The sequence below is a fragment of the Lissotriton vulgaris genome, chromosome 2_1 (assembly GCF_964263255.1).
Source record: "Lissotriton vulgaris chromosome 2_1, aLisVul1.2, whole genome shotgun sequence".
Lineage (NCBI taxonomy): Eukaryota > Metazoa > Chordata > Amphibia > Caudata > Salamandridae > Lissotriton > Lissotriton vulgaris.
The window spans coordinates 499,017,757-499,039,792 of NC_141687.1; positions in this window are offsets into that span (position 1 = coordinate 499,017,757).

A 22,036-nucleotide genomic window follows, 5' to 3' on the forward strand; every position below is an offset into this window, starting at 1 on the left:
ACTTCAGCGGTGGCACGTGTGCGGGCGGGCCCCCTAGTGTCGCACCAGTACCCGGTGCATCGAGGCACTAGACAGGGTTGCTCACTATCCCCCCTGTTGTTTGCACTGCCGATCGAACCCTTTGCGGTGGAAGCCAGGAAGGGACACTTCTTTAGGGGCTTGACCTCTTGTGGAAGCCCACAAATTATTTCATTGTATGCAGACGATCTCTTATTATACCTAGAGACTGCGCAGGAGGCATTGGAGGGGGCGGAGAGACTCCTTGTGTTCTTTGGCAGACTATCTGGGCTGCAGGTTAATTGGACTAAATCATGCTTGTTTCCACTGCGCCATGGAGGACCGAGACCCGCTACCCGCCCGCTGCTTGACTGGGCGCCTGACTGCCTGAAATATTTGGGAGTGCACATATATCATAAGGCTGCAGACCCGCTCGAGGGTAATGTAGATCGCTGTATCCGAGCGCTGCGGGGTAATATGACCTTCTGGGCTACTCTCCCGCTGTCAGTAACTGGACGTATATCCCTGGTGAAAATGATAGCCTTGCCGCGCCTCCTCTACTATTTCCGCACGTTGCCTATCTGGATACCCAGATCGATCTTCCGGCAGTAGAATAGCTCTGTCCACGCTGCTCTGGCCGAAGGATGAGGGAGGCCTAGCAGTCCCTGATTTTGAGTTATATTATTTGGCAGCACAACTGCAGGTCTTCACGCAGGAGGTGGCACGAGTGTACCGAGGACCGGAGCAAGAGAGAGAGAGAGGCACCCCCCTGACATGTGCTGGCATTCATTACTCTGCAGCAGAAGCTGACTATCAGGGACCTATCGCTGGAAGTACAAATGTACAGACTCTGCTGGAACCGAGTGCAGAAGCGGGCGGGGGTGCGACACATGTACGCGCCTGAGATACCCCTGGGCATGGTAACGGCACTTCCGCACGGTGGTGATTGGTCGAGGCTGCAGGGGTGGGAGGATGCGGGACTGCAGATGCTGGGGAATCTATATGAGAAGGGTGCAATGATCCCCTACCAAACGCTGCAGGATCGCTTTGACCTCCCGAGGGGGGATTTCTTAATGCATGCGGCTATAACACGAGCGATGCAAGTACACTGGGGGGAAGGAATTCAAGAGCCCCCAACATCAATGGCTTGCCAATACACAATGGTGGCGGCTGGCACGTATAAAGCGGTGACATGCCTCTACTCACGAATGCTACGCGAGATGCTGCAACCCCTGGTAACACTGAAAGATGCCTGGGAGCTCGAGCTGCAGACCGAGATCCCCGATACTACATGGGCACAGATAGTGAGGCGGGCGAGGAAGAGCACAAGGAACGCACGTTTTCAGTTAACACATTTCTACATACTGCATTGGGCTTATCTCACACCTAGGAAGATCAGAAAGTATTTTGGAGTGGAAGATGCAGCATGCCCCAGATGTAACACGGTGGGAGCAGACCTGGGACATATGCTCTGGGACTGCACACACTTGCGGGACTATTGGAGGGAGGTTATTGAGACATTGAACACTGTGACCGAAAGGGAGTTACAAGTCACCAAGGTGGTGGGCGTGTTGCACTGGTTCCCACATACACCCAAAAACAGGATCTCAAGTAAATTTGTAGATATGGGCTTGATCTTAGCTAAGAGAGAATTGACTAGAAACTGGAAATCAAACACTGCCCAACGCATAGAAGGTGGACTAACGAAATGCTTAAGTGGGCAGCGAGTGAAAGCACGCTCAGGTACCAGTTAGCCCGCCGCAGGTCGGACGACAGAGCAATGGAAGCAGCCATGGAATGGGAGATGCTGGTGCAAGCCTTGCGAGATAGCACGATGGTGGAGGAGGACAGCCTCTCTGAATCGAGCGAAGTAGTCCCCTGACACACACCAGGAGCACATTCCTAGATAGATATTACCCACTCCTGATAGCACACACACATGTATACCACAGCAGAGCTTAGGCGCAGGTAAGGGCACTTGGGGGGGGGGCGGGAAGGTTAAGGGGGGAAGGGGAGTTGGGTCGAAGGGAGGGGTTGAGGGATAGGAGCTGATAGGGGGGGCGGGGTGAAAATGTTAAAAGCAGGATGTGGTACTCCGAATCTACAGAAAGACATATGTGAAGGATGGCAGGAAGGATGATCCACTGACTGACGCCGCCCGTCCTCCGGGTTGTGGGCTTACCGGCTGTGTACATTCCAAGGGTGATGCGAGAGGAGCGCGTTGGCGCCGATGGATAGGAAATGTTGTAAAAATGTGAAGTGCACTGTGTTTTCCTGCAATAAAAACGGTTTTAAAAAAAATCATACTGAAGTGAGGAAATTAGTGAGAAGGATGTATTATGCAAAAAGTCCAGCACTTAAACTAAAACAGTTAAACTGTGCTCTTTTACATGGATCTGTATTAGATGTAAAGAACATTTGTGAAGAAATTGAGGTTAGTTACTTTTGTGAAAAAGAGGACAGTGCAGAAACTGATACAGTAATAAAAGGAAATGTGGAAGAAAATGTACAAAAGTTTAGTACAGAAAATTTTGACCAAGAAATTACAAGGTTTAAGGTCATTTCAGAAGAAAGGCCCATTTCTTCTTTTATTTGTTGTAGAAGAATTCATTATAAAAATCAGACCAGATTAGTTGATCTATATTTAAAAACTGAAAAAGAGAATAATAATGAGTGGAAGGAATTTACAACTTATTTGTTGGTAGAGGATTGTTTTGATTTGGGTTCTGATCAACGTATTTGTAAATATTGTTATAATAAATTAAATGAAAACAAAATGCCAGAGATATATATAATAATCTTGAGTTGGTAAATATTCCTTCTGAACTGATGAATTTAAATATTTATGAGTCTATTCTGATTCAATGTGTGCATCCATTTCAGGCTATTGTTCGTATGGAGCCTAAGACAGGGAAATTACCTCCTTCTGATTTACAGAGAGGATTAAAGGGAAGAGTTGTATTTTTGCCTCTAGATTTAAAGAAAAATATTGAAACAATTGGTGTTGAAAATGTGGAAGAGGAACCTCTAGTTATTCTAGTTAATGGCGTACCTACGAAGAGTAAGAAAATCTAGCAAGAATTAGTGTATGTTAGGAAAGTCAAAAAGGCAACGTTGTATTTGGTACAAAACAATCAATACTACAAAAATGTATATGTAGGAGAAGAGGAAACAACTGTAGAAGAAGACAATGATTTTTCAGCTGGGCAAATTGAAAAAGTGGATGTGTCCAGAAGTGAACACATTTATGAACCTTATAGTGTTCATCCACTGCATTCAAAAGAAGTAATGGGGAATGCTATTGAGTTATTCCAAATGAAAGAAGCAAAAGAAAGTCCTATTAGTGTATGGGAAGAAAGCTTTGAAACTTGTTGTTTTCCTCAGTTATTTCAAACTGGTCAAGGTGGACGATATGATGACCGACCTGTGCAGATACCAGCATCTGAATACCGGAAAATCAAAAATGTATGCATAAGATCCAAGGTTTCGTCAATGTATTCCATATTTGTTTCATCTTCTGTTTGAGAGTGATTTGTCTGGACTTTCTTATGCAGTGAACCACATACTAAAAAGTGGAGTACATCTGCAGAATGTTTTGGCAAGGGACTTTATGTAAAAAGTCCAACAGAATGACACTGTTTTGGAATCTCAGATAATTAATATGATGTCATGTCAGTGTGGTACTAACGAGTATTGGTACCGTCGTCATGGGGAATTGAAATGTATGCTAAGAAACTTAGGAAATCCTACATGGTTCCATACTCTAAGCTGCGCTGAGTACGCTTGGGAAGATTTACTTCAATTTCTTCAAGAGGCAAATGCAAACATAGAAAATATAGAATACAAGACACCTGGGGGGCCTTATTTATGAAGGCCTTGCGTCAGTTTTGCACCGCCGGTGCGTTACTTTTTGTGACGCACCAGCGGTGTAAAAAATGCGCCATGTTGCGCCATATTTAAAAAGTGACGCATCTAGGTAGATGCGTCACTTTTTAAACCCCTGCGCCACATTATACCTGCGTCAGGTATAATGTATGCAGAGGGGGCGTTCCCCCGCAAAAAGCCTCGTAATAGTGACGCAAGAAATTGTACAGCTACAGTTTGAAGATGTCTCATCGAGAAATCGGAGCATACTAATGTTCAGATTGCTTATCATCTGCCAGTCTATATGCCAAATCTAGAACAATCAATTGGGTGAGGTTAGGTCTGGCAAGAACACGAAACCGAGTTTTGAAATCTGTACAAGAAATTGAGAATTTTGCAGAGAGAGAACAAGATATTTTGAAGATAGATATGTTGGATACATACTATCCAAATAGAAGTAATCATCTTGAGTTTGTTTGTCTCTATGAAGTAATGCAAAGCCATACTTTTAAGAAGAACATTACAGAAGATATCAATAAAGGAATATATGCTGTGATTGGATCTGAAGGATGTCTGGTGAAACAAAGAAAAGGACATTTAATTAATCATCGAAAACTGAGTTGCGAAACTCCTGACAAAAGTGGATGTTAGTATTTAGCTGTTTTGCAACTCTTTAAGCCATGGCGGACAGAAGAGGAACCACTTGGAGATTTTCTCAGTTATGAAGATTCATTCAACGCAATCAAAAATACTAATGAATGTCCTGTTTTTACTAATTATCTCCAAATGTTGAACGAGGAAAAACAGCAAGAAGCTACAATTGCAGCAGAGATTGCTAGAGACAGCTCTCACGACAGTCAAAGCTCTGCTTCGTTGAGTCAGGATTCACTAGGAGGACCAATTATCTAAAATGAAGCAGCCACTGCCATGGATGAGGTGGAAAGAGCAATGGAACAAGCTCAGGAGGATGTAATAAACTTAGAAGAATTGGAAAAACAACTATATGTTGAGCAATAACAAACATACGATGAAGTGACAGAGCAGATTGAGCATGGTTTATGTCATGAGAAAAAAGAGTGCTCATGTACGTCATTTAAACCTGTCCGACTGTACGTGAGTGGAGAAGCAGGAACTGGAAAAAGCTTTCTAATTAAAGCAATTGCAACTTATCTACAGAAAAGAACTGAATCGTCACTCTCTTGTACTGTTACCGCTCCAACTGGGTTGGCAGCACATAACATTAAAGGGATTACTTTACATCGTTTATTGATGCTGCCAGTAGAGCACAAAAATAAATTAGAATACCACAAGCTATCTGGAGAATCTTGTTGTGAAGTTTACAGAGTCCTGAAAAAAATGAAACCTCTCATTATTGATGAGGTAAGCATGGTATCAAATTTAATGCTTGCCTTTGTGCATTTAAGAATGCAACAAATTCTTAAAACAGAGTATGATGTGTTATTTGGAGGCAAACACATCATTGTTTTTGGAGATCTACTACAGCTAACTCCTGTGAAAGGACAACCAGTGTTTAAAACCCTTACACATGAAGATACCAGGAAGTGCCCGGGAAGCATTGGAAATGTTAATATTTGGTCATATTTTGAATATTCAGAACTCATTCAAAATATGCGACAAGCAAAGGATGATTATACAAGTATTCTTCAAGATATAGGAATTGGAAAAGTGAGTGAACATGGTAAAGAAGCTTTACAGGCACAATTACTTTCAAATTTGTTTCCAAATGAAAATGTTGCTGCAGAGAATATATAGAAAAATTGCAGAAAAAAATAAGTGATATGCTTGATGCCATCTCTGCAAGAATGTTCAATCTTCAATGAAAAAATGTTAAAGTCAGAAAAACAAGAAATTATAAAACTAGAAGCTAGTGATAGAATAGAGCATGAAAGAACTACTATTATTTTGTCACAAAAGTTGAAGTCAAAATTGGATTCTTTAGAGAAATCAATATCTAAAACTGCTGGTTTAGAAAAGAATTTATTTGCATGTATAAATTGTCGGATATTTTTACCACGTAATTTACATGTGGAGAGAGGTTTAGTAAATGGAGCAATGGGTCATGTTGTTGATTTTGTGAATTACCCAAATAAAGATGACATTGAATTTTCGGAAATATCAGTTATTTTGCCTACAACAAACACAGACTTTGTCTGGAATTTCTGTAGTTGCTATTGCAAATGCATCAAGTTCCTTCTTAAAATGTTCTAGAACTGTGCTTGTATTAGAAATGTCAGTGTTGCCATTTAATTCTCTTCAGTTGGCCTTTCAAGTCCAAAGTATGTAATCTGCATATCCTCTATAACAGAACTGACTTCGGAATGGCAGCCGCTTAACATAGTGTTTAGTTTTTCAAGCAAAAGATCTGGACTTTTCACAAAATGCAATCTTCTACTAGATTATGCATTTCACAGTGGTGCACAGACAGCATCCGTATGGAATGGGAAGTACTGTGAAAAAACTGTTGTGATATGCAAGCCTATGAATGTCTTTGAAGACTTGTCCGTCTCATAACTCGACAAGGATCTAGGCATTGCAGCAGCTTCATTTTTTGTTTCACAGTACCTCTGATGCATTTGTTTAGCAACAGTCTAGTTTGTCAATAGACTGTTGTCTTATGTTGCACACTTTTCTACACTTCACCCCAAAAAGCAGTTTTCAAGGACTTTGACCTAATAAGTCATTAGTTATTTCTTTCTCTACCTTTTTAGGCCCTAATTTTTCTTTCCCAATTGGTGTACCATTATTAATTTCTTTTGCACAAGCATATCTGTCAACTGCAAAGACTAACTAATGTTCTTAGTTTTCCTCATTAAAAAATGCCTTACTACTGGAAAGTGTGTTTCCACTTTTCCTGAAAAAGAGTGCAAAAGCTTGTTTCACTAGCTTGAGCCATTTGACAACATTTTCTTTTAAATGAATTAACCAGATTACCTAAACATCTCATTCCCTTCAAAATGAGAATAAATAGCTTTCTCTTTAACACAAATGCATTGTCTACCAAAGACTCAAAAACTCGTTCTACTTTTCACTGTCTTCATGCTTCTTATATATATTATCTTGCACTACTATTTAACTGATGAACTTATGAAAAAGGTCTTTGAATGTCTTTTTCTTGAATCTGTCTGGTTGGCATTTTCTTTTTCTGGGGTTATCTTTTTTGAAAAACAATATGATGTTTTTCTATATGTTGACATAGACAGATCTTCACTACTACTTACACCTGCAGAACAATGTTTCTATGATGTTATTATTTTTTTAATGAAAGACTGTGCTCTCTTTCTTGATTTCAACCATGTGTTACCTCTTTCCTGTTGCTGTGTTCAATCTTCACTACTGCTTACAGCTGCAGAAGAATATTTAAATAATGTTATACATTTGTTATGGAAGACTGGGCTCTCTTTCTTGATTTCAACCATTGTTTACCTCCTTCTTGTGGCAGGCGTTTGTATAGGATTACTAAAAGAATAGTAGACCTTGTATTATCATATTTTAAGACAGTGCAGATTCTACATTTATAAATTCATGAAAGAGTATAGCCCTTTCCTATAACTTTATATATCATAAATACCCTTTTCTTATCACAACATTTCTTTTCTGTTCAAGTTGAAGGTCCAGTGTTAAATGGCTTTACTTAGAATGTCATCCCCACGTAAACATGTTTTCTCTTAGCGAAATGAACTTTGTACAGGATAAAGACTGGATGTAAAAGGTTTTAATGACTTATTCAGACCTACCCAAAATATGTTGTCTGTGAGGGGAGGTATTGCATGAAGAGTTCTACAGACAGAGCTGTCTCTGCTGGTACCTGTGAGCAGACAAAAGAAAAATATTCAAACGTTTATCGAAGCAGTAGACACTCTGCTATCACATTCTAACAGCAAACAATTTTAATGCAGTAGAGTTTCATAAAAGAGTTACTCCTTCTCATGGAAGGCCATACAGAGTGAATGGTTCGGTTTTATAGCAGCACACCATCTCTCCTGTTACTCTCTACAAGTTAAATGGTGTGTTTGATGGGGTTTAATAATGAAGCCATCTATCTCTACAGACCTTTTCTCAGAGTCAAGAGGGTGTTTGGTTCAGTTTACAAACAGCTATCTGTTTTCTGAAACTTCTGAAGAGTATAAAGGATAACTGTAGACACTATGTCTAGTATTATCACATTTTAACAGATCACAGATTCTGTATCATTGAATTTGATGAGAGAGGGACTATTTTTCTATTAGGTGTGTACAGGGTATATGCTTCTTTTTTTATAATACCATAGCCTCTCTGTTGAGACATCTCTTCATGGAGAAGGATTGGTGTGAAAGGCTTAATTTGAGAAAGTCATCACTCTCTAAAGAGTGGATAGGATGTTTATTTCACTATAGTGAGACCATCTTCTGTAATGATTACTCTTAGCACAATAAACAGTCCTTCTAGAAGGATCAGAGAATAAGTAGGTCCTGTTCTAGTATATTTCAGCATGCTATATGTTCTGCATTATAGAGCAGTGACCCTATCTCATACTACCCGGTAACAGCAGTCTTAACAGCTTTATGTAGAAGATCTTAGAGAAACAATACCTCCTGTGTTATGTGTCTTTATAAACAGCAACGTGTGTACTGCTATCTCTGATCAGAGTAAAGGGTGTGTGTAGAAGGCCTCAGACAATCACTAGCCTCTGTGCTACTGCATTCAATCGGAGAGGAGATGGGGGATAGTAAGGTTTGAAGTAAAAGCCGAAGTTTGTAATACAAATGTATACAGAGTGATTGACTTACTTTTATCAGAACATTCCCTCTCTTCTAATAGGTCTGCAGAGGTTAAAGGTTGGATGTAAAGGTCTTTATTGAGTAATCCAGCCCTCTACAAAGGCACCCTCTCTGAGAAAATATTGTGTTTGAATGGGTTTACAGAGAGCAAGGTCTCTACTGATACCGCTGAGCAAAGTCAAGGAATACTGTACGAATCTTTAGACAAACACTAGACCCTCTGCTTGCAGATTTCAGATTGTTTGTGGTAGAGTTTTATGGAAGGGTAACTCCTTCTCATAAAAGTTTATATAGAGTAAATGGTTCATTTTTATAACCTTTCACTCTATACAGGTTAAACGGTGAGTGTGAAGGGCTTTATTAATGAACCAATCTATTGCTATTGATCTTTCCTCAAACTGAACCGTGTGTTTGACTTAGTTTGCAAACACCAATCTTCTGCTTACAGCTCTGAAAAGACAACACATCTATATAGAAGGGTCCATGTAAACACTATGCCTTGTATATTTACATTTCATGAGAGAGCAGATTCTACAATTTGATGAAAGATTCACTCAATTTGTTATAACTCTAGACAGAGAAAATGTTTATTTTTTATGACAACATGCCCGCTTTAGTGACATCTCTCATCAAGATGAAGGCTGGCTATGAAAGGCTTTACTGAGAAATTCATCCTTCTAGAAACATGTTTTCTTTAACTGAATATGGTATTTATTTCACTATAGTAAATCCACCCTCTGTAGTGATTCCTCTGAACAGAATGGACAGTTTCTGTAGTCTCTGCACCTCTAGTGAACCCTCAGCAGAGAGCTGGTGGTGTATGCAGAGGAGCTTACAGAAGTAGTGACTGCTGTATTATATGATTCCCCCAAATAGCAGGCTCTCTACTGATACCTCTCAACAGGGTAAAGAGATGTGTAAAAGGCCTCACAGGAACTCTAAGCGCTTTGATATTACAAAAGGTGAGCACCCCAGACATTTCTTTATGAACATATATGGTAAAAGGACATCAATTCAGACTACACTAGTTTGGCCAAATGTCTGTATTTGTTGGAATTCAACCTTGACCTGATGAAAAGTAGACATTTGACCCAGACAAGTGTGACACCAAGTGTTGTTTCTATGTACTTAATCAAAAGGCATGACGCTTTCCTATTTCTAGGAAATATTAAGTCACGTGATATCTGGGTCCAATGGCAGGCTTGACAATGATTCTGTATAAATCGGCGAACATGGTGGCTTCCACAGTCTAAGATTGAGAAGATGAGGAACCTCCATTATCTAAGATGGAGTCAAGGTCTACATAAAGTAGAATCAGACCTTAGGGGCTTTACGTCAGGAGTGGCAGTAAGTGAGCATGTTTGGAAAAGTGATTGAGGTGGTTTGTGTTGATATGGGCTAGCACATGATGGACTGTAGTGGAATGTACAGAACAGATGGTTGGTAGTCTGGAGTTTGAAGAGATATGATAAGTTCCACTCCGATGTAAATTTGTGCCTAATATCTTAAAAGTAACTATACCCCCTGTGACACAACTTGTGAACATCTAAACCTGGTAAATGTTCTTATATCAGGAATTCACATACTATACGTTAATAAGCCTAGTCTAAAATTACCCTTTGACACCATTTTTGCTCTTTCACAAATACCTTTCAAAACAAGTGCCTAAATAAAAAGACTCATCTCTCCAAAAGTAACAGCCCAGGCCATATCGTTATTATAATATGCTCCATCCAACTTTCCAAAAGTGACACACTAGGCCATTTTCTTATTGTAAGTCCTAAATTGTACGGCAAACCACAATGTATATTCTTTCAGAGAATACCCTACTTTTGAGCACCCTTCTCAGCCCACAAGACAACTCCTGGCACAATACCAGGGAAGAATGATGATCCTAACCACTTGATACTGAGCACATTTTCTATGTCATAATGTGATGATCATAAACACTTGATACTGGCTAATTTTTCCAGGTGATAATGTGATAAGAAAAATATTGTACTGTGCCTTGCACAGGTCAAAAGCTAAAGTTGGGTACCTACTGTGCACCACTCACTGTATGGTCCTGATTTAGGAAGGGAAATTCATAGGGGCAGATTCAGAAGACGGTATTTATTAGAATGTAAAGTAGTACTGATGTGGTACTACATTAAGTACTCTTGAATGCCTTTGTAAATTGGCCCCAGTTAGCCTTTAGGATTTGGCCCCAATATATATTAAAAATTAGACTATTCAGTCAATGTTTTCATATACATTTCATAAAATAGAAATAATCTTGCCCTCTTTACACTTTTACTAACAGGGATTTGTGTTAATTTTCTAGTTTATGTTTAATACTGGGATTCTAACAAAACTGACTCAAAGTAATGGTTCTCCAAATGTTATTGCACTTTGCAGATGAGAAGGAAATTGATGACATTTAGTTGATAATGCTGGAAGTTGATGAATTTTTGATCTGTGAACTAGTTCAGAACAATACTTCTAGCAAAGGTTTTGTAAGCCTTGGGGTTTCTTTTCAAGCCTCTTGCTATGCCACTGATGCGTCACTTTTCACATGGGAAAAGTGATGCACCGATGGTGCAAAGTGCTTGTAAATAGACCCCTTAGTCCTTAACCCTTGTGATGTTCTTGGTTGGCTTTGTTCATCACTAGGTTATAAGCACTTACTGCGGACAAACTGAAAATCCAAGCATGGATACACTGCTTTTTGAGGTACACACAGTCAGTGGACTCGCCACTTAAATCTGATCTTACCAAGGTGTATAGTCCAAGATGTTTTAAAAGAAATAAGAAATAAAGGATGTACTTCATCAGATGAGATTTGGTATTGCAGGAAACTGTGAAGGTACTGCGAGATGTAAACGGTGCAGCCATGCTGCATCTCAGGGGTATAGCTCAGTGTTTCCCAATCCGTGGGTGAGCCGCAAGCAGATGTTTAGTGAGTCATGAAAGTCCAACTAATAAATATATATGCCTTTCAATCTGTATTTATCTTGTCACATTAACTGCACTTGAATGATAGAGGCCAATTTTCAGGCAATGTCTTCTGACAAATTGCTGCTTATTCTTGGGTCTGGCATTAGCCAATCCCTTTTGATTGTTCTAAATAATATGCACAATATACTACCATATAGGGGCATTTAGCCACCTCTCTTCATTCCCACTGGTCTGTTGTTTTTTTAAATTTTTTTTTTTACTCCTCATCTCACCGTGTCAAGTCTTTGTGGAACATTTACAGCCTTACTATCTCTCTGTGGGCCACCAGGCTGACCACACTGTAACTTGGGTCACCAGACCTCCTCCCCTTTAGTACCAGGGACATGGTGTAATCATTGGAGTGTCCGGATCAACCTTAGGTTCCTTCCCCATCTCATTAGAGGGTGCCAGATGTTAGATACCTTCTCCTCTGCCCTTTCATATTCCAACCGGGCCATATTGAATGTTGCATTTAGCCAGTCCTCGCTACTTGGGGGGAGGCAATCCTTCCACCTCCTACAACTTTCCCTCCTTGCTAATAAGATCAAGTAGAGAAGAAGCCCTCTCTCTTTCAAAGTGACTGTCTGATAAGACAGCCCATCATCCCTGAAAATGACCAGAGAGGAGTTTACATTAATCACAGTGCTAAAAAGACCTGACAAAACCTGGCCTATCTCTTTCCAATATTTCTCTAGCTCTTTATATTCAACAAACATATGGATGTCATCCGCCAGCACTTCATGGCACCTCGGACATTGTGGTGGGGGGACCGGGGCAAACTTCCCTATTTTGTAGGGGGTATAGTAGAGCCTGTTGGTTACAAAAAAGTGGTTCTTTTTCAGGCAGGCAGGCTTGACATATTTATATAAGATCTTCAAGGATTTTTCGAACATGCCCTCTGCCTGTGTTGCCAGTGAAGAATTGTTCCATACCCCCTCAGCCGGTGGTATCTCCATATCTTCCCCCTTTAACAGCTGTTGGTACCATACCGAAATTTCCTTTACAATAGGTATGGATGATCGACTAAGTCTTTCCACTACCTCATTACTCCGCATCTCCCCCCGTTCCACTATGTGCCAGGACACCAATTGAAGGTACTTAAACCTTGAAAAATGATACCCTACCTTCACTTTCAAATACTCCCATGGGTATATCCCTTCCTCGTCCATTAAATATTTCCACTTCAAAATTCCAGCTCTTCTAATAGGCAATGCCAGGGCGTCTTTTAGGCAGTCCGGAGTACTGGGCGAATCCCAAATTGGAGATGATTCCGAGTAGTACCCAATACCACTACCTATCCTTACCCTGTACCAAATCTCTAGGGCTGTTTTTAAAATCTTTAATCGCACTCTCTTAAAAAATCTTGGAGAACCAAATTTATACATGAATTCATCCTTTCCCCCCTCCACTCTCACCATTTCTTGCAACAGTTTACCCCAGGGTGAGTCAACGGGTCTCACGAGTAACATACGTAGACTCTTAAACTGATATGCCACAGCATAGAGGCTAATATCAGGGAGGGCAAGCCCTCCTTTTAGTAGCTTCCTTCTAAGTTTCTTCCAAGTCAAGCGGATCCCTTTGTCCCCCCACACAAAGCTCCCAATTTTGCCCTGTATCTTTTTTATGTCTTTTCTTTGGGAACAATAAAGGAATAGTTGAAAATAAATATGAAAGCTTTGGGAGAATAACTATTTTTACCAGATTCACTCTCCCATAGATTGTTAAGGGGAGGTTCTTCCATCTGTTGAACAGACGATCTACTTCTTTAATTGTTCTATCTAAGTTTATCTTGGGGATCCGATCTAGTTCACGCACAATATAAATCCCCAGGTATCTAAACTCCAAACTTTCTGTACCCACCCAATGGTCTATGTTCCAGCACATAACCTCGGTCTTAGATCTGTTTACTTTGTAACCTGATAGTGCCCCGAACTCTGCTGTTAATTCCTCGATCCTGGGGATGGCTATATCCGGGTCTCTCGTGAAGAGGATCAAATCGTCTGCATATAGGCTAACTTGGAACTATACTGTCCGGACTGGAAAGGTGTTAAGATAGTGTGAAGCCTAATTGCCTGGGCCAGGGGTTCAATGTAAAGGTTAAACAGTAGCGGGGAGATGGGGCATCCCTGTCTGGTTCCCTGCTGGATGTTAAATGCTGATGTTAATGATCCATTTAAGAGGATCCTAGCAGAGGCACCCTTATAACAGTTCTTTAGAGTTTGAATAAATACTTGACCGAAACCCATTATTTCCAGGACTTCCCACAGGTATTTCCAACAGACTTTATCAAAAACCTTGGTCGCGTCCAAAGCTACCACGGCCAAGGGTTCTGATTTTTCCACCGCTAGGTCTATATTCCCCAACAGCAGATGTGTTTGGTCTTCAATGTGCCTACCCGTCACGAAACCCTTCTGATCCTCGTGGATCAATTTAGGTATTAATTTGGTCAATTTCCCTGCCAAAATACCCACAAAGATTTTATAATCTACATTTAGCAGGGAGATTGGTCTATATGAGTCTGATTTTTGGGGATCCTTCCCGGGCTTCAAATTCAGCACAATTATAGCTTCCCTCCACGAGTTTGGAATCCTACCTGTAGATGAATAGATAGTGTTAAAGATGATTTCTAGAATGGGACATAGCTCATCTATTAGGGGTTTATATACCTCACTTGGTAGTGCATCAGTGCCGGCAGCTTTTTTATTTTTTAATTTTTTAATCTGTGGTACTATTTCATCTTTTGTTATAGGGGCATCGAGGCTATCTCTTCCCTCCTCGGTTAGTTTTGACAGATTCTTATTACCTAGCCAAGTACGTAGGGCTACAGTGGGCGGATTTACATCTTGTCTAAACAAATCAGTGAATAGGGAAAGGAAACAGCTTTGCATGTCTTCTATTTTCCTGGATATTTCCCCATTGGTGTTTATTATTAATTCCTTGATGTCATTCCTAGCCCTATCTGTTCTAGACTGCCATGCTAGTAGAGCTCCTGCTTTTTCACCGTACTCGAAATTGTCCATCCTATTTGAGTCCCATTGAGCCTTACATTTAGCATCAAGATACCCTCTGTATGATTGTTTTGCCACCTCTAGCTCCTGCTCGATCAGGTCCAGTTTTGCATGCTCCCTGCTGGACACATTGATCCTATCTTGCTCCAGCTGCCCTATTCGGTTCTCTATTTTCTTTAATTCTCCCGCCTCTATTCTGTTCTTAGTGCAACTGATTACATGGAGCTTCCCTCTTAGCCCGGCCTTATAAGCGTCCCAGATATAATCTATGGTAGTAGACCCCATATTTAATAAAAAGAATTCTGTGGTAAAGGCCCTGATGGACTGTATTGTCTCCCGACAGGAAGGGATAGCCCTCTTTAATGTCCATCTGGACTGCATCTGTGTGGCACAATTCACATATACCATCTGCAGGGGGGAATGGTCTGAAAGGAGGCTGGGCTTAACTTCTATTTCCTTAATATCCTTAATTGCATGTCTATCCATAAAAATATAATCAATCCGAGAGGCGTGTTTTGACTTCTTGCTATAAAAGGTATACCCCTGGACTGGACCCTGTTTAGCTCTCCAAACATCTTCCAGGACCAGATCATGCATCATATTCCGCAGAGTACGTCGTATCTTTGGTGCGCCTACATATTTACTCGCATTACTCCTATCCTTGATAGGATCTAATAAAACATTGAAATCCCCTCCCAAGATATACGGTGGTGACTCTAACATCAATATGGATTGCAGCTTCAAGAGATAGGAAGGGTCATCCACATTTGGTCCATAGAAGGATGCACATACTATGTCAATATTATTCAGCACCATTTTCACCACTATCCACCTTCCAGACGTGTCCGTATGAACCCCCCTAATTGTTGCGGAGACACCCTGTTTCACTAGTACTGCCACTCCTCTATTATGTGTTGTCTGCTGGGATACCTCAAACTCTTTTATCCATTTGGTTTTAGAAAAAACAGATCTACTTTCATCAACACTCAAATGGGTCTCCTGTAGTAGACATATCTGGGCGCTTGACATCTCCAAATTTTTGAGTATAAGTCTCTGCCTACGAGGACACCGCAATCCATTCACATTCCAGGTGGAAAAAGTGATCTGGTTATTCCCTAACCTGTGATCTCCCATTATTAGTCCAATTCCCTGACGGACTTAATTCCTTGACTCTGGCAAGATGAGTACTTTTTTGGTTTTTATCCCTATGCTCCCCACCCACGTGCTCCCCCTGTAACCCCACCCCTGGCAACCCCCCCGTGATCTTCCCCCCTTGAGGAACCCACCCTTCCAATAGGCTAAGCCTATTTGGCTAGGCTCCATTACCTGGATACAGTTTTTAATTCCAAATTATTCAACGAGTGCTCTATCCTTTAACAATCTCTATCTCTGTATTGCGGCGATATTAACATATATTTATCGCATATTCATCCGCCGGGCGGCGAGTTACAACTGGAGGACGAGATATTATGCACCTAATCCCCACCTATCCGCTACCTTTTGATCCTTGTTCTTTCCTAATCTTCAGAATTAGGTTGTCCGCTTCTTCTCCTGTTTTTACCAGGTGCATGTGGTTGTTCCACATCACCCTCAAATGGGCAGGGAACTTTAATTGTGCCTTTACCCCCAGACCGTAAAGCTCATCCATCCTCCTCCCGAGCTCCCACTGTCTGGTTGCTGTCACATGGGAGATGTCCGACCTTATTTGAAAATTAAAAGGGTTGGAGCTGTTATATGATATTGTTTTTTCCTTCAGGGCTGATGCCAAAATCTGCTCCTTCACAGTGTACGTTAAAAAATTCACCAACATTTTCCTAGGCTTCTGCCTATTGGGGTTTCTCCGAAAAGGATCTCAATGCACCCTCTGGATTTCTCGCATTAGATCCACCGTCTCATCACCCTTCAGAACAGTCCCCTTTATCAATGATATCACAAAGCCCTTCAAATCAGCTCCTTCCATGGCTTCTGGTACGTTAAGTATTTTCAAGTTATTCCGTCGAGAGTGATTCTCCAACCTTTCAACGTCTTCTCTAAGTTCTCGATTCTGTACACTTAACTTTGCCACTACCTCATCAGTGGCATGTACTGATTCCCTTATTAGTGGTAGTTGTTGTTCCAATGCTTCAGTCCTTAACGTTACGTCGTCTAGTCTCCTCGCCAGGACCTCACAAGAGGCCTGTATTGCCGCCTGATTGGCTTCAGAGATTGAAAAGCGACTGGCCAGCTCGGATTGATTGTTTTCGGAGACTGTGAACCTATTCGAGATTTCCTCCTTCATAGTCAGAAGAATATCTGCCAAAGTTGACGAGGTCACATCGGAGACGGAGATGGCTGGCTTGTTGATACTAATGCCTGCGGGATTTACCCAAGACTCTGGATGTGGCACTTGTTTTCCGGAAGGCTGATTACTTGGCTCTTCTGGGTTGTGATTCATTAGCACTGAGTATTTGTTTGATAGAACTACATCGGAATGGACGATCACCTTGCTTACTGCAACTGTCTCCGCCCCCCTTTCTTTATCCGCGTCCACTTCTCCCTCCCCGTCAATCATGTCAACTTTAATTGCCTCATCCTGGTTTTCTGCGGAGGGACCAACAGGGTTCTTCTTCGGCTCGCCCCCCCCTCCTTGGAGAGTGTATCTTTTGCCCCTGTTTTGTGACACTCTTTTGGGGGCTACTTTTAAGTGCGAGTGGGGGTGTCTGTACTTTTAGAGGCTTTAAGGCTTTGGATGGAGTCTGAGAAGTACTGGTGGCCATTACTTTATAGTAGGTTTTTAACGAAGGAGTAACTTTGGTATATAATGGGACACCTTTCTTAGCTTTAACTTCCCCTTTAACTTTCCCTTTTGACGCTCTTACTCTGACCTCCTCTAAGTCTTTATCTGAGCTGCACGACTTCCCCGCTTTCCCCTTTCCTTGTTTACTGCAGGCTTTTACAGAAGAGATTGGGGGGGACGCACGGATGGGATAACCAGAGCTTTCCTTTAGGGGGTCTCTTGTGAGCCTCGCCCTCAGTGCATACCTATTAACCTTCGCACCTTGAGTGTGTGCCGGGGCAACGCCTCCCCTCTGACCCTCGGTGTCGTCCACTGTTTCTACTTTGATTTGATCGTATGCCCCCCTCTCTTCGGCTCCCAAGGGGTTAACAGCATCGCCATCCATCCATTCTATCTGCAATGGGGCAATAGCCCCTCCTTTTGCGTATACAGTCGACTTATGTGGGCCTCTCCCCCACTATACTTCAAAATGTACCTCCGATTTTTCCCCCCGATGAGGGAGACTCTCACTTCCTCTGCAGTTCTTACAACACTCACAGGTGTGGCAGCAGTAACAGTGGTGACTGTTGGGTGAGGGGTCGATATCGTGGGCAGAACGAGAATGCTCGTAATGGCAGCGCTGAAAATGCTGCTCTTAACCCCTTTGCTGCCGCAGCCTTCTCCTAGCCCAAAAACCCCGCTTCCATTCCAACCTGCGATGCCTCCTCTCCCCGGCCTCCGGAGCGCACAGGGAAAGCCAGGGAAGCTGAAAGCAGGGTCCCGCCTCCTCCACGCACCAGCCGCCTCCTCCCACCTCATACTCCAAACCTTCCCGCTAGTGCTACTGGAGCCGCTGAAAACGCCGAGGCAGATTCTGATGATCCGCGAAGGGTCGTCCACCGCTTTTCCTGTAAACTGCTGCTCAATATCCAGAGGAACATGGCGGCCGCTAGCTAAACGGCCGCGGCTCGGCTCCTGGGATGCAGGTATAAACAAGCTCTGAAAATACCGGACTTAGTAGCGGCTTACCGCATTTTGCATGTAGCGCCGTAAGGGAGGTTCAGGAGGTGATGACATTGGATATTGACCCACTGGTCTGTTGTTGAGTCATTCATATTATTTCTGCCCACTACATAATAAAGCATGGGGGAATTAGTTAGCTTACTTAAATCACTGATTATCTTCACTTTGAACGACTACATTTTCCTCTTTTACAAGGAGCACAGTATGGTACGAAGTAGTTCACTTCAGTGTCAATGTGCTTGTTTTTACTTTGTCATTTCTTTTGCGGTGCCTGATGTTAAGCATGATGTCTTTGAAGTGAGAACACAGCACTTTCCAACTTCATCATTTGTTGTCACTTTCCAATGCTCTTGTATATTCCTTTTGAATGGCCTTTGTTTATATGGCTCCGGCTATTTCACAGCATACCATATTTTGGTCCTGGACTCCGTAATACTAATGGTTCTTTAATAGACATTGACCAGGAAGAGAACCAGACTTTTTTCTATTTAATTTACAACACACATGAAACAATTACATTTAAACATAGGTGGGGTGTAATCTGGGTTTTAGTACACAATATTTTATGCTGTGTACTTTCTTCCCTTCTTTCTTTCCTTTTTTTCTTTTTTTCTTTCCTTCTTTCTTTCCATCTTGAATCTATCTTACGTTTTCTTCTTTCTTTCTTGCATTCCTTCTTTTTTCTTTTTACATTCTTTATTTCTTTATTGCCTTCTTTCTTTATTTTCTTTTGCCTTCCTTCCTTTTCCTGTATTTCTGTCCTTCCTTCCTTCTTCTTTTCTTTAAGTTGTCCTTTTTTCTTTCCTTCTGTTTTCTGTTTGCCTTCTTAGCTTTTCCTTCCTTCTCAGTTAGTGTGTTTGTTTGTTTGTTTGCTTGTTTGTTTGTTTGTTTCTTTGCTTGTTTGTTTCTTTTCATTTCCTTTTTAGGTTGAGCCTCGATCGACCTGTTGTGTGTTCTTCTACCCACCGATTGTCTTTGGTTGTTATCTGTGGCATTCAGAAATGCTGGCTTGTTATTGGTGCATTTCTGTAATAGTCCCTCCTTTGTATGTTAGCTCTCTTTCTGGCGATTTCACTCAGAGAACATTTTGGTTGGCCATCAAACAGTACAGTGTGTGATGGCCCCTCCTCCCTCCTCCTGTATTGCAGTTACATACACAGCTTGGTTCCCTCCCACCTCTCTGTTCCCAGATTCACTGGTCTACCACACTTTGTAAATGCTCCCTGTTTTTTGTTGGAAGGGGGCATTGTAGTGAAAATCATGTGTGTTTTGTTTACTCTGCTTTCTTAGCCGTGTGCAGACACCTTCCTCATGGACGCTGCGCTTGTTGTTTCCTCAAGGCAGCTGTCCGGTAACTGTCTCTGCTCTCTCTCGAACAGTTTTTTCCTTGTGAACATACGTTTAAAAGTGAGAGGTGAATTGAGTGAAGAGGTTGGAAATAAGCAAGTTAACATTGAATTACGCTTTAAAATGTATAAAACAAATTTAAAAAAGGAAGTATAAAAAAAGGGTGCCAAAATAACAGGGTGCCATATCAGATATTTCAGATATGACTAACTAAATTCATCCCGTAAGTTAATTTCGTGATTGATGGAAGTTGGGCTTGATTTGGTAGAATATTAGTTTTAATTTTGGGCTTCAATTCTTAGGGGGAGATTGCTTGTTTTTAATTTCAGGCTTAGAAACATAGTTGACGGCAGTTTGCAACCCAAGGCCCACCTGTCCATTTAGGACTGGAAGACCAGATAAACTTGCTAATTGACCTCTACTAATGAGTGCAAGTATTACTTTTTTCTGATGCAGATCCGCCTGGCAGCCTGTTGGCTCTACTGCCCAGAGCCACCCGGGCTATACATTGGTCCTGACAGCATCACTTCCTGCGACCAGCCTCCAGTTGCTTGCTGCTGCTGGACTCGGCGTCTCCTTGCTAGGTCCTGTGGTCTCACCGTTCCTATCTGTACAAGCAATGTGATTGTTCTGTGCAGGCAGGGCGATCTATGCCAGTCTCTGGGGTCCCGTCCCCAAGTCATGCTCTATCTTGTGCCTGCACAGCTGAAAGTACTCCAGTGTGCATGACCATCTCCTAACCTGGCTAGACAATTACCACTTCTGGGCCTCCAAGAGCAGCGGTGAGGCCGAATTTTACCTATGGAGGGTTCTGCCTCCCTCCTGGCTCTGCATCCCTCACAGTTAAGGATGTGTGTGTCTGTTCAATATAAAACATCGCGAAGGATCCAGAAACAGTCTCTTTAACTAAATTAGAAGCACAACGTCTGGTAAATTATATATTTTCACTTGAAAAACTAATGTCATGGTTTGTACCACTCACAAGAAGTTTTGATTAACTAATCTTGCTGGGATATTTTAAATGTGTATTAATATTTGTCCCATCTTTCAGTGGATGGTTCCCGTCCATGGTGACTGGCCCTATTATGTGTATTATTGCCCTTCTGTCTATTTTGTTCTGTTTCATTACACTTTATTTTAAGTGTGGGCGGTAAACTCCAATCCGCTGGTAGAGTTCACAGAGATTTTGTCACTTCACAATCTGTTTGGAGGGCGGAGTTTGGAAAATACTTTGCCTAAGCTGCGTAGCGGAGTTTACCGGCACCACAGCCACTGCCAATTAAATCCTGCCTGTTGCTGCACATGCTCAATAGCACACTAATAACTCGAGCATGCGCATATTCAGCTCAGTAGGAGACACTGATCAGCCAGCAATGTACAGGAGATTTGCGGCTGTGCAGCACTTCACGGGCCTTCCTCACACAGGGCCGTGAACAATCTCCATTTCTTTCTCATATGAATTCTGGCTGCAGGGGAGAGAGACAGGGCTTCACCCCCGTCATGGGAAGTTCTCCAGTAGGGAGCCTAATGTAGGAGGAGCACATCAAAGTCTGTCTAAGGTGAGCTGGCCAGCTGCTGCCTGAAGTGACTAGAACGCACATGGACGCAAGGAGAGGTCTGCCACAGTCCTACCGATAACTGACACGAATGACAAGCAGGGGCGGCTCTAGGCTCATGGTGGCCCTGGGCATGGAGCATAGGTAGGGGGCCCCGGAATACGGCGTCTGGGCGGGCGGAGCACGGAGGCCAGTGAAGAGGGGGGGTCAGGGTGTTTGAAAGTGGAGCAGAGCTGGAGGCCGCCAAATCCCTGCCAGGGGCCGCCACGCAAGTATGTATCCATCCTCAGAGGATTATAATATTAAGGATATACATTGGTGTGGTGGTCCCTGGGATTTGGTGGCCCTGTGCAGGTGCACAGCTTTCACATGCCTAAGGCCGCTCCTGTGAAAAGACTTGTGAGAGAAGCAGCTGGAGAACCAAGCATCTAGTTGGCCACTAAAAAGGGTTACATCCACCATGTGAGTAGTCCCTTAGTACAGAACTGCAGGTGACAGATGACCATGCCTTCTGTGAGTGCCTGTGATAGTCTGCACTGCCGTCATTGAAGGTGGGCTGGCGGTTCACAGAGCCCTCACAGCAGAAGATGACACGCACATTCATAGTGCCCACACCGTCATTCGCTTCCCCCTGCATAATTTACATTTGCCCATATAATGGTTACACCGGACACATTGTTTATGAGTAAAGAACTGCTGCAGGTTTATTTTCATACAACAGTAGTATGACGT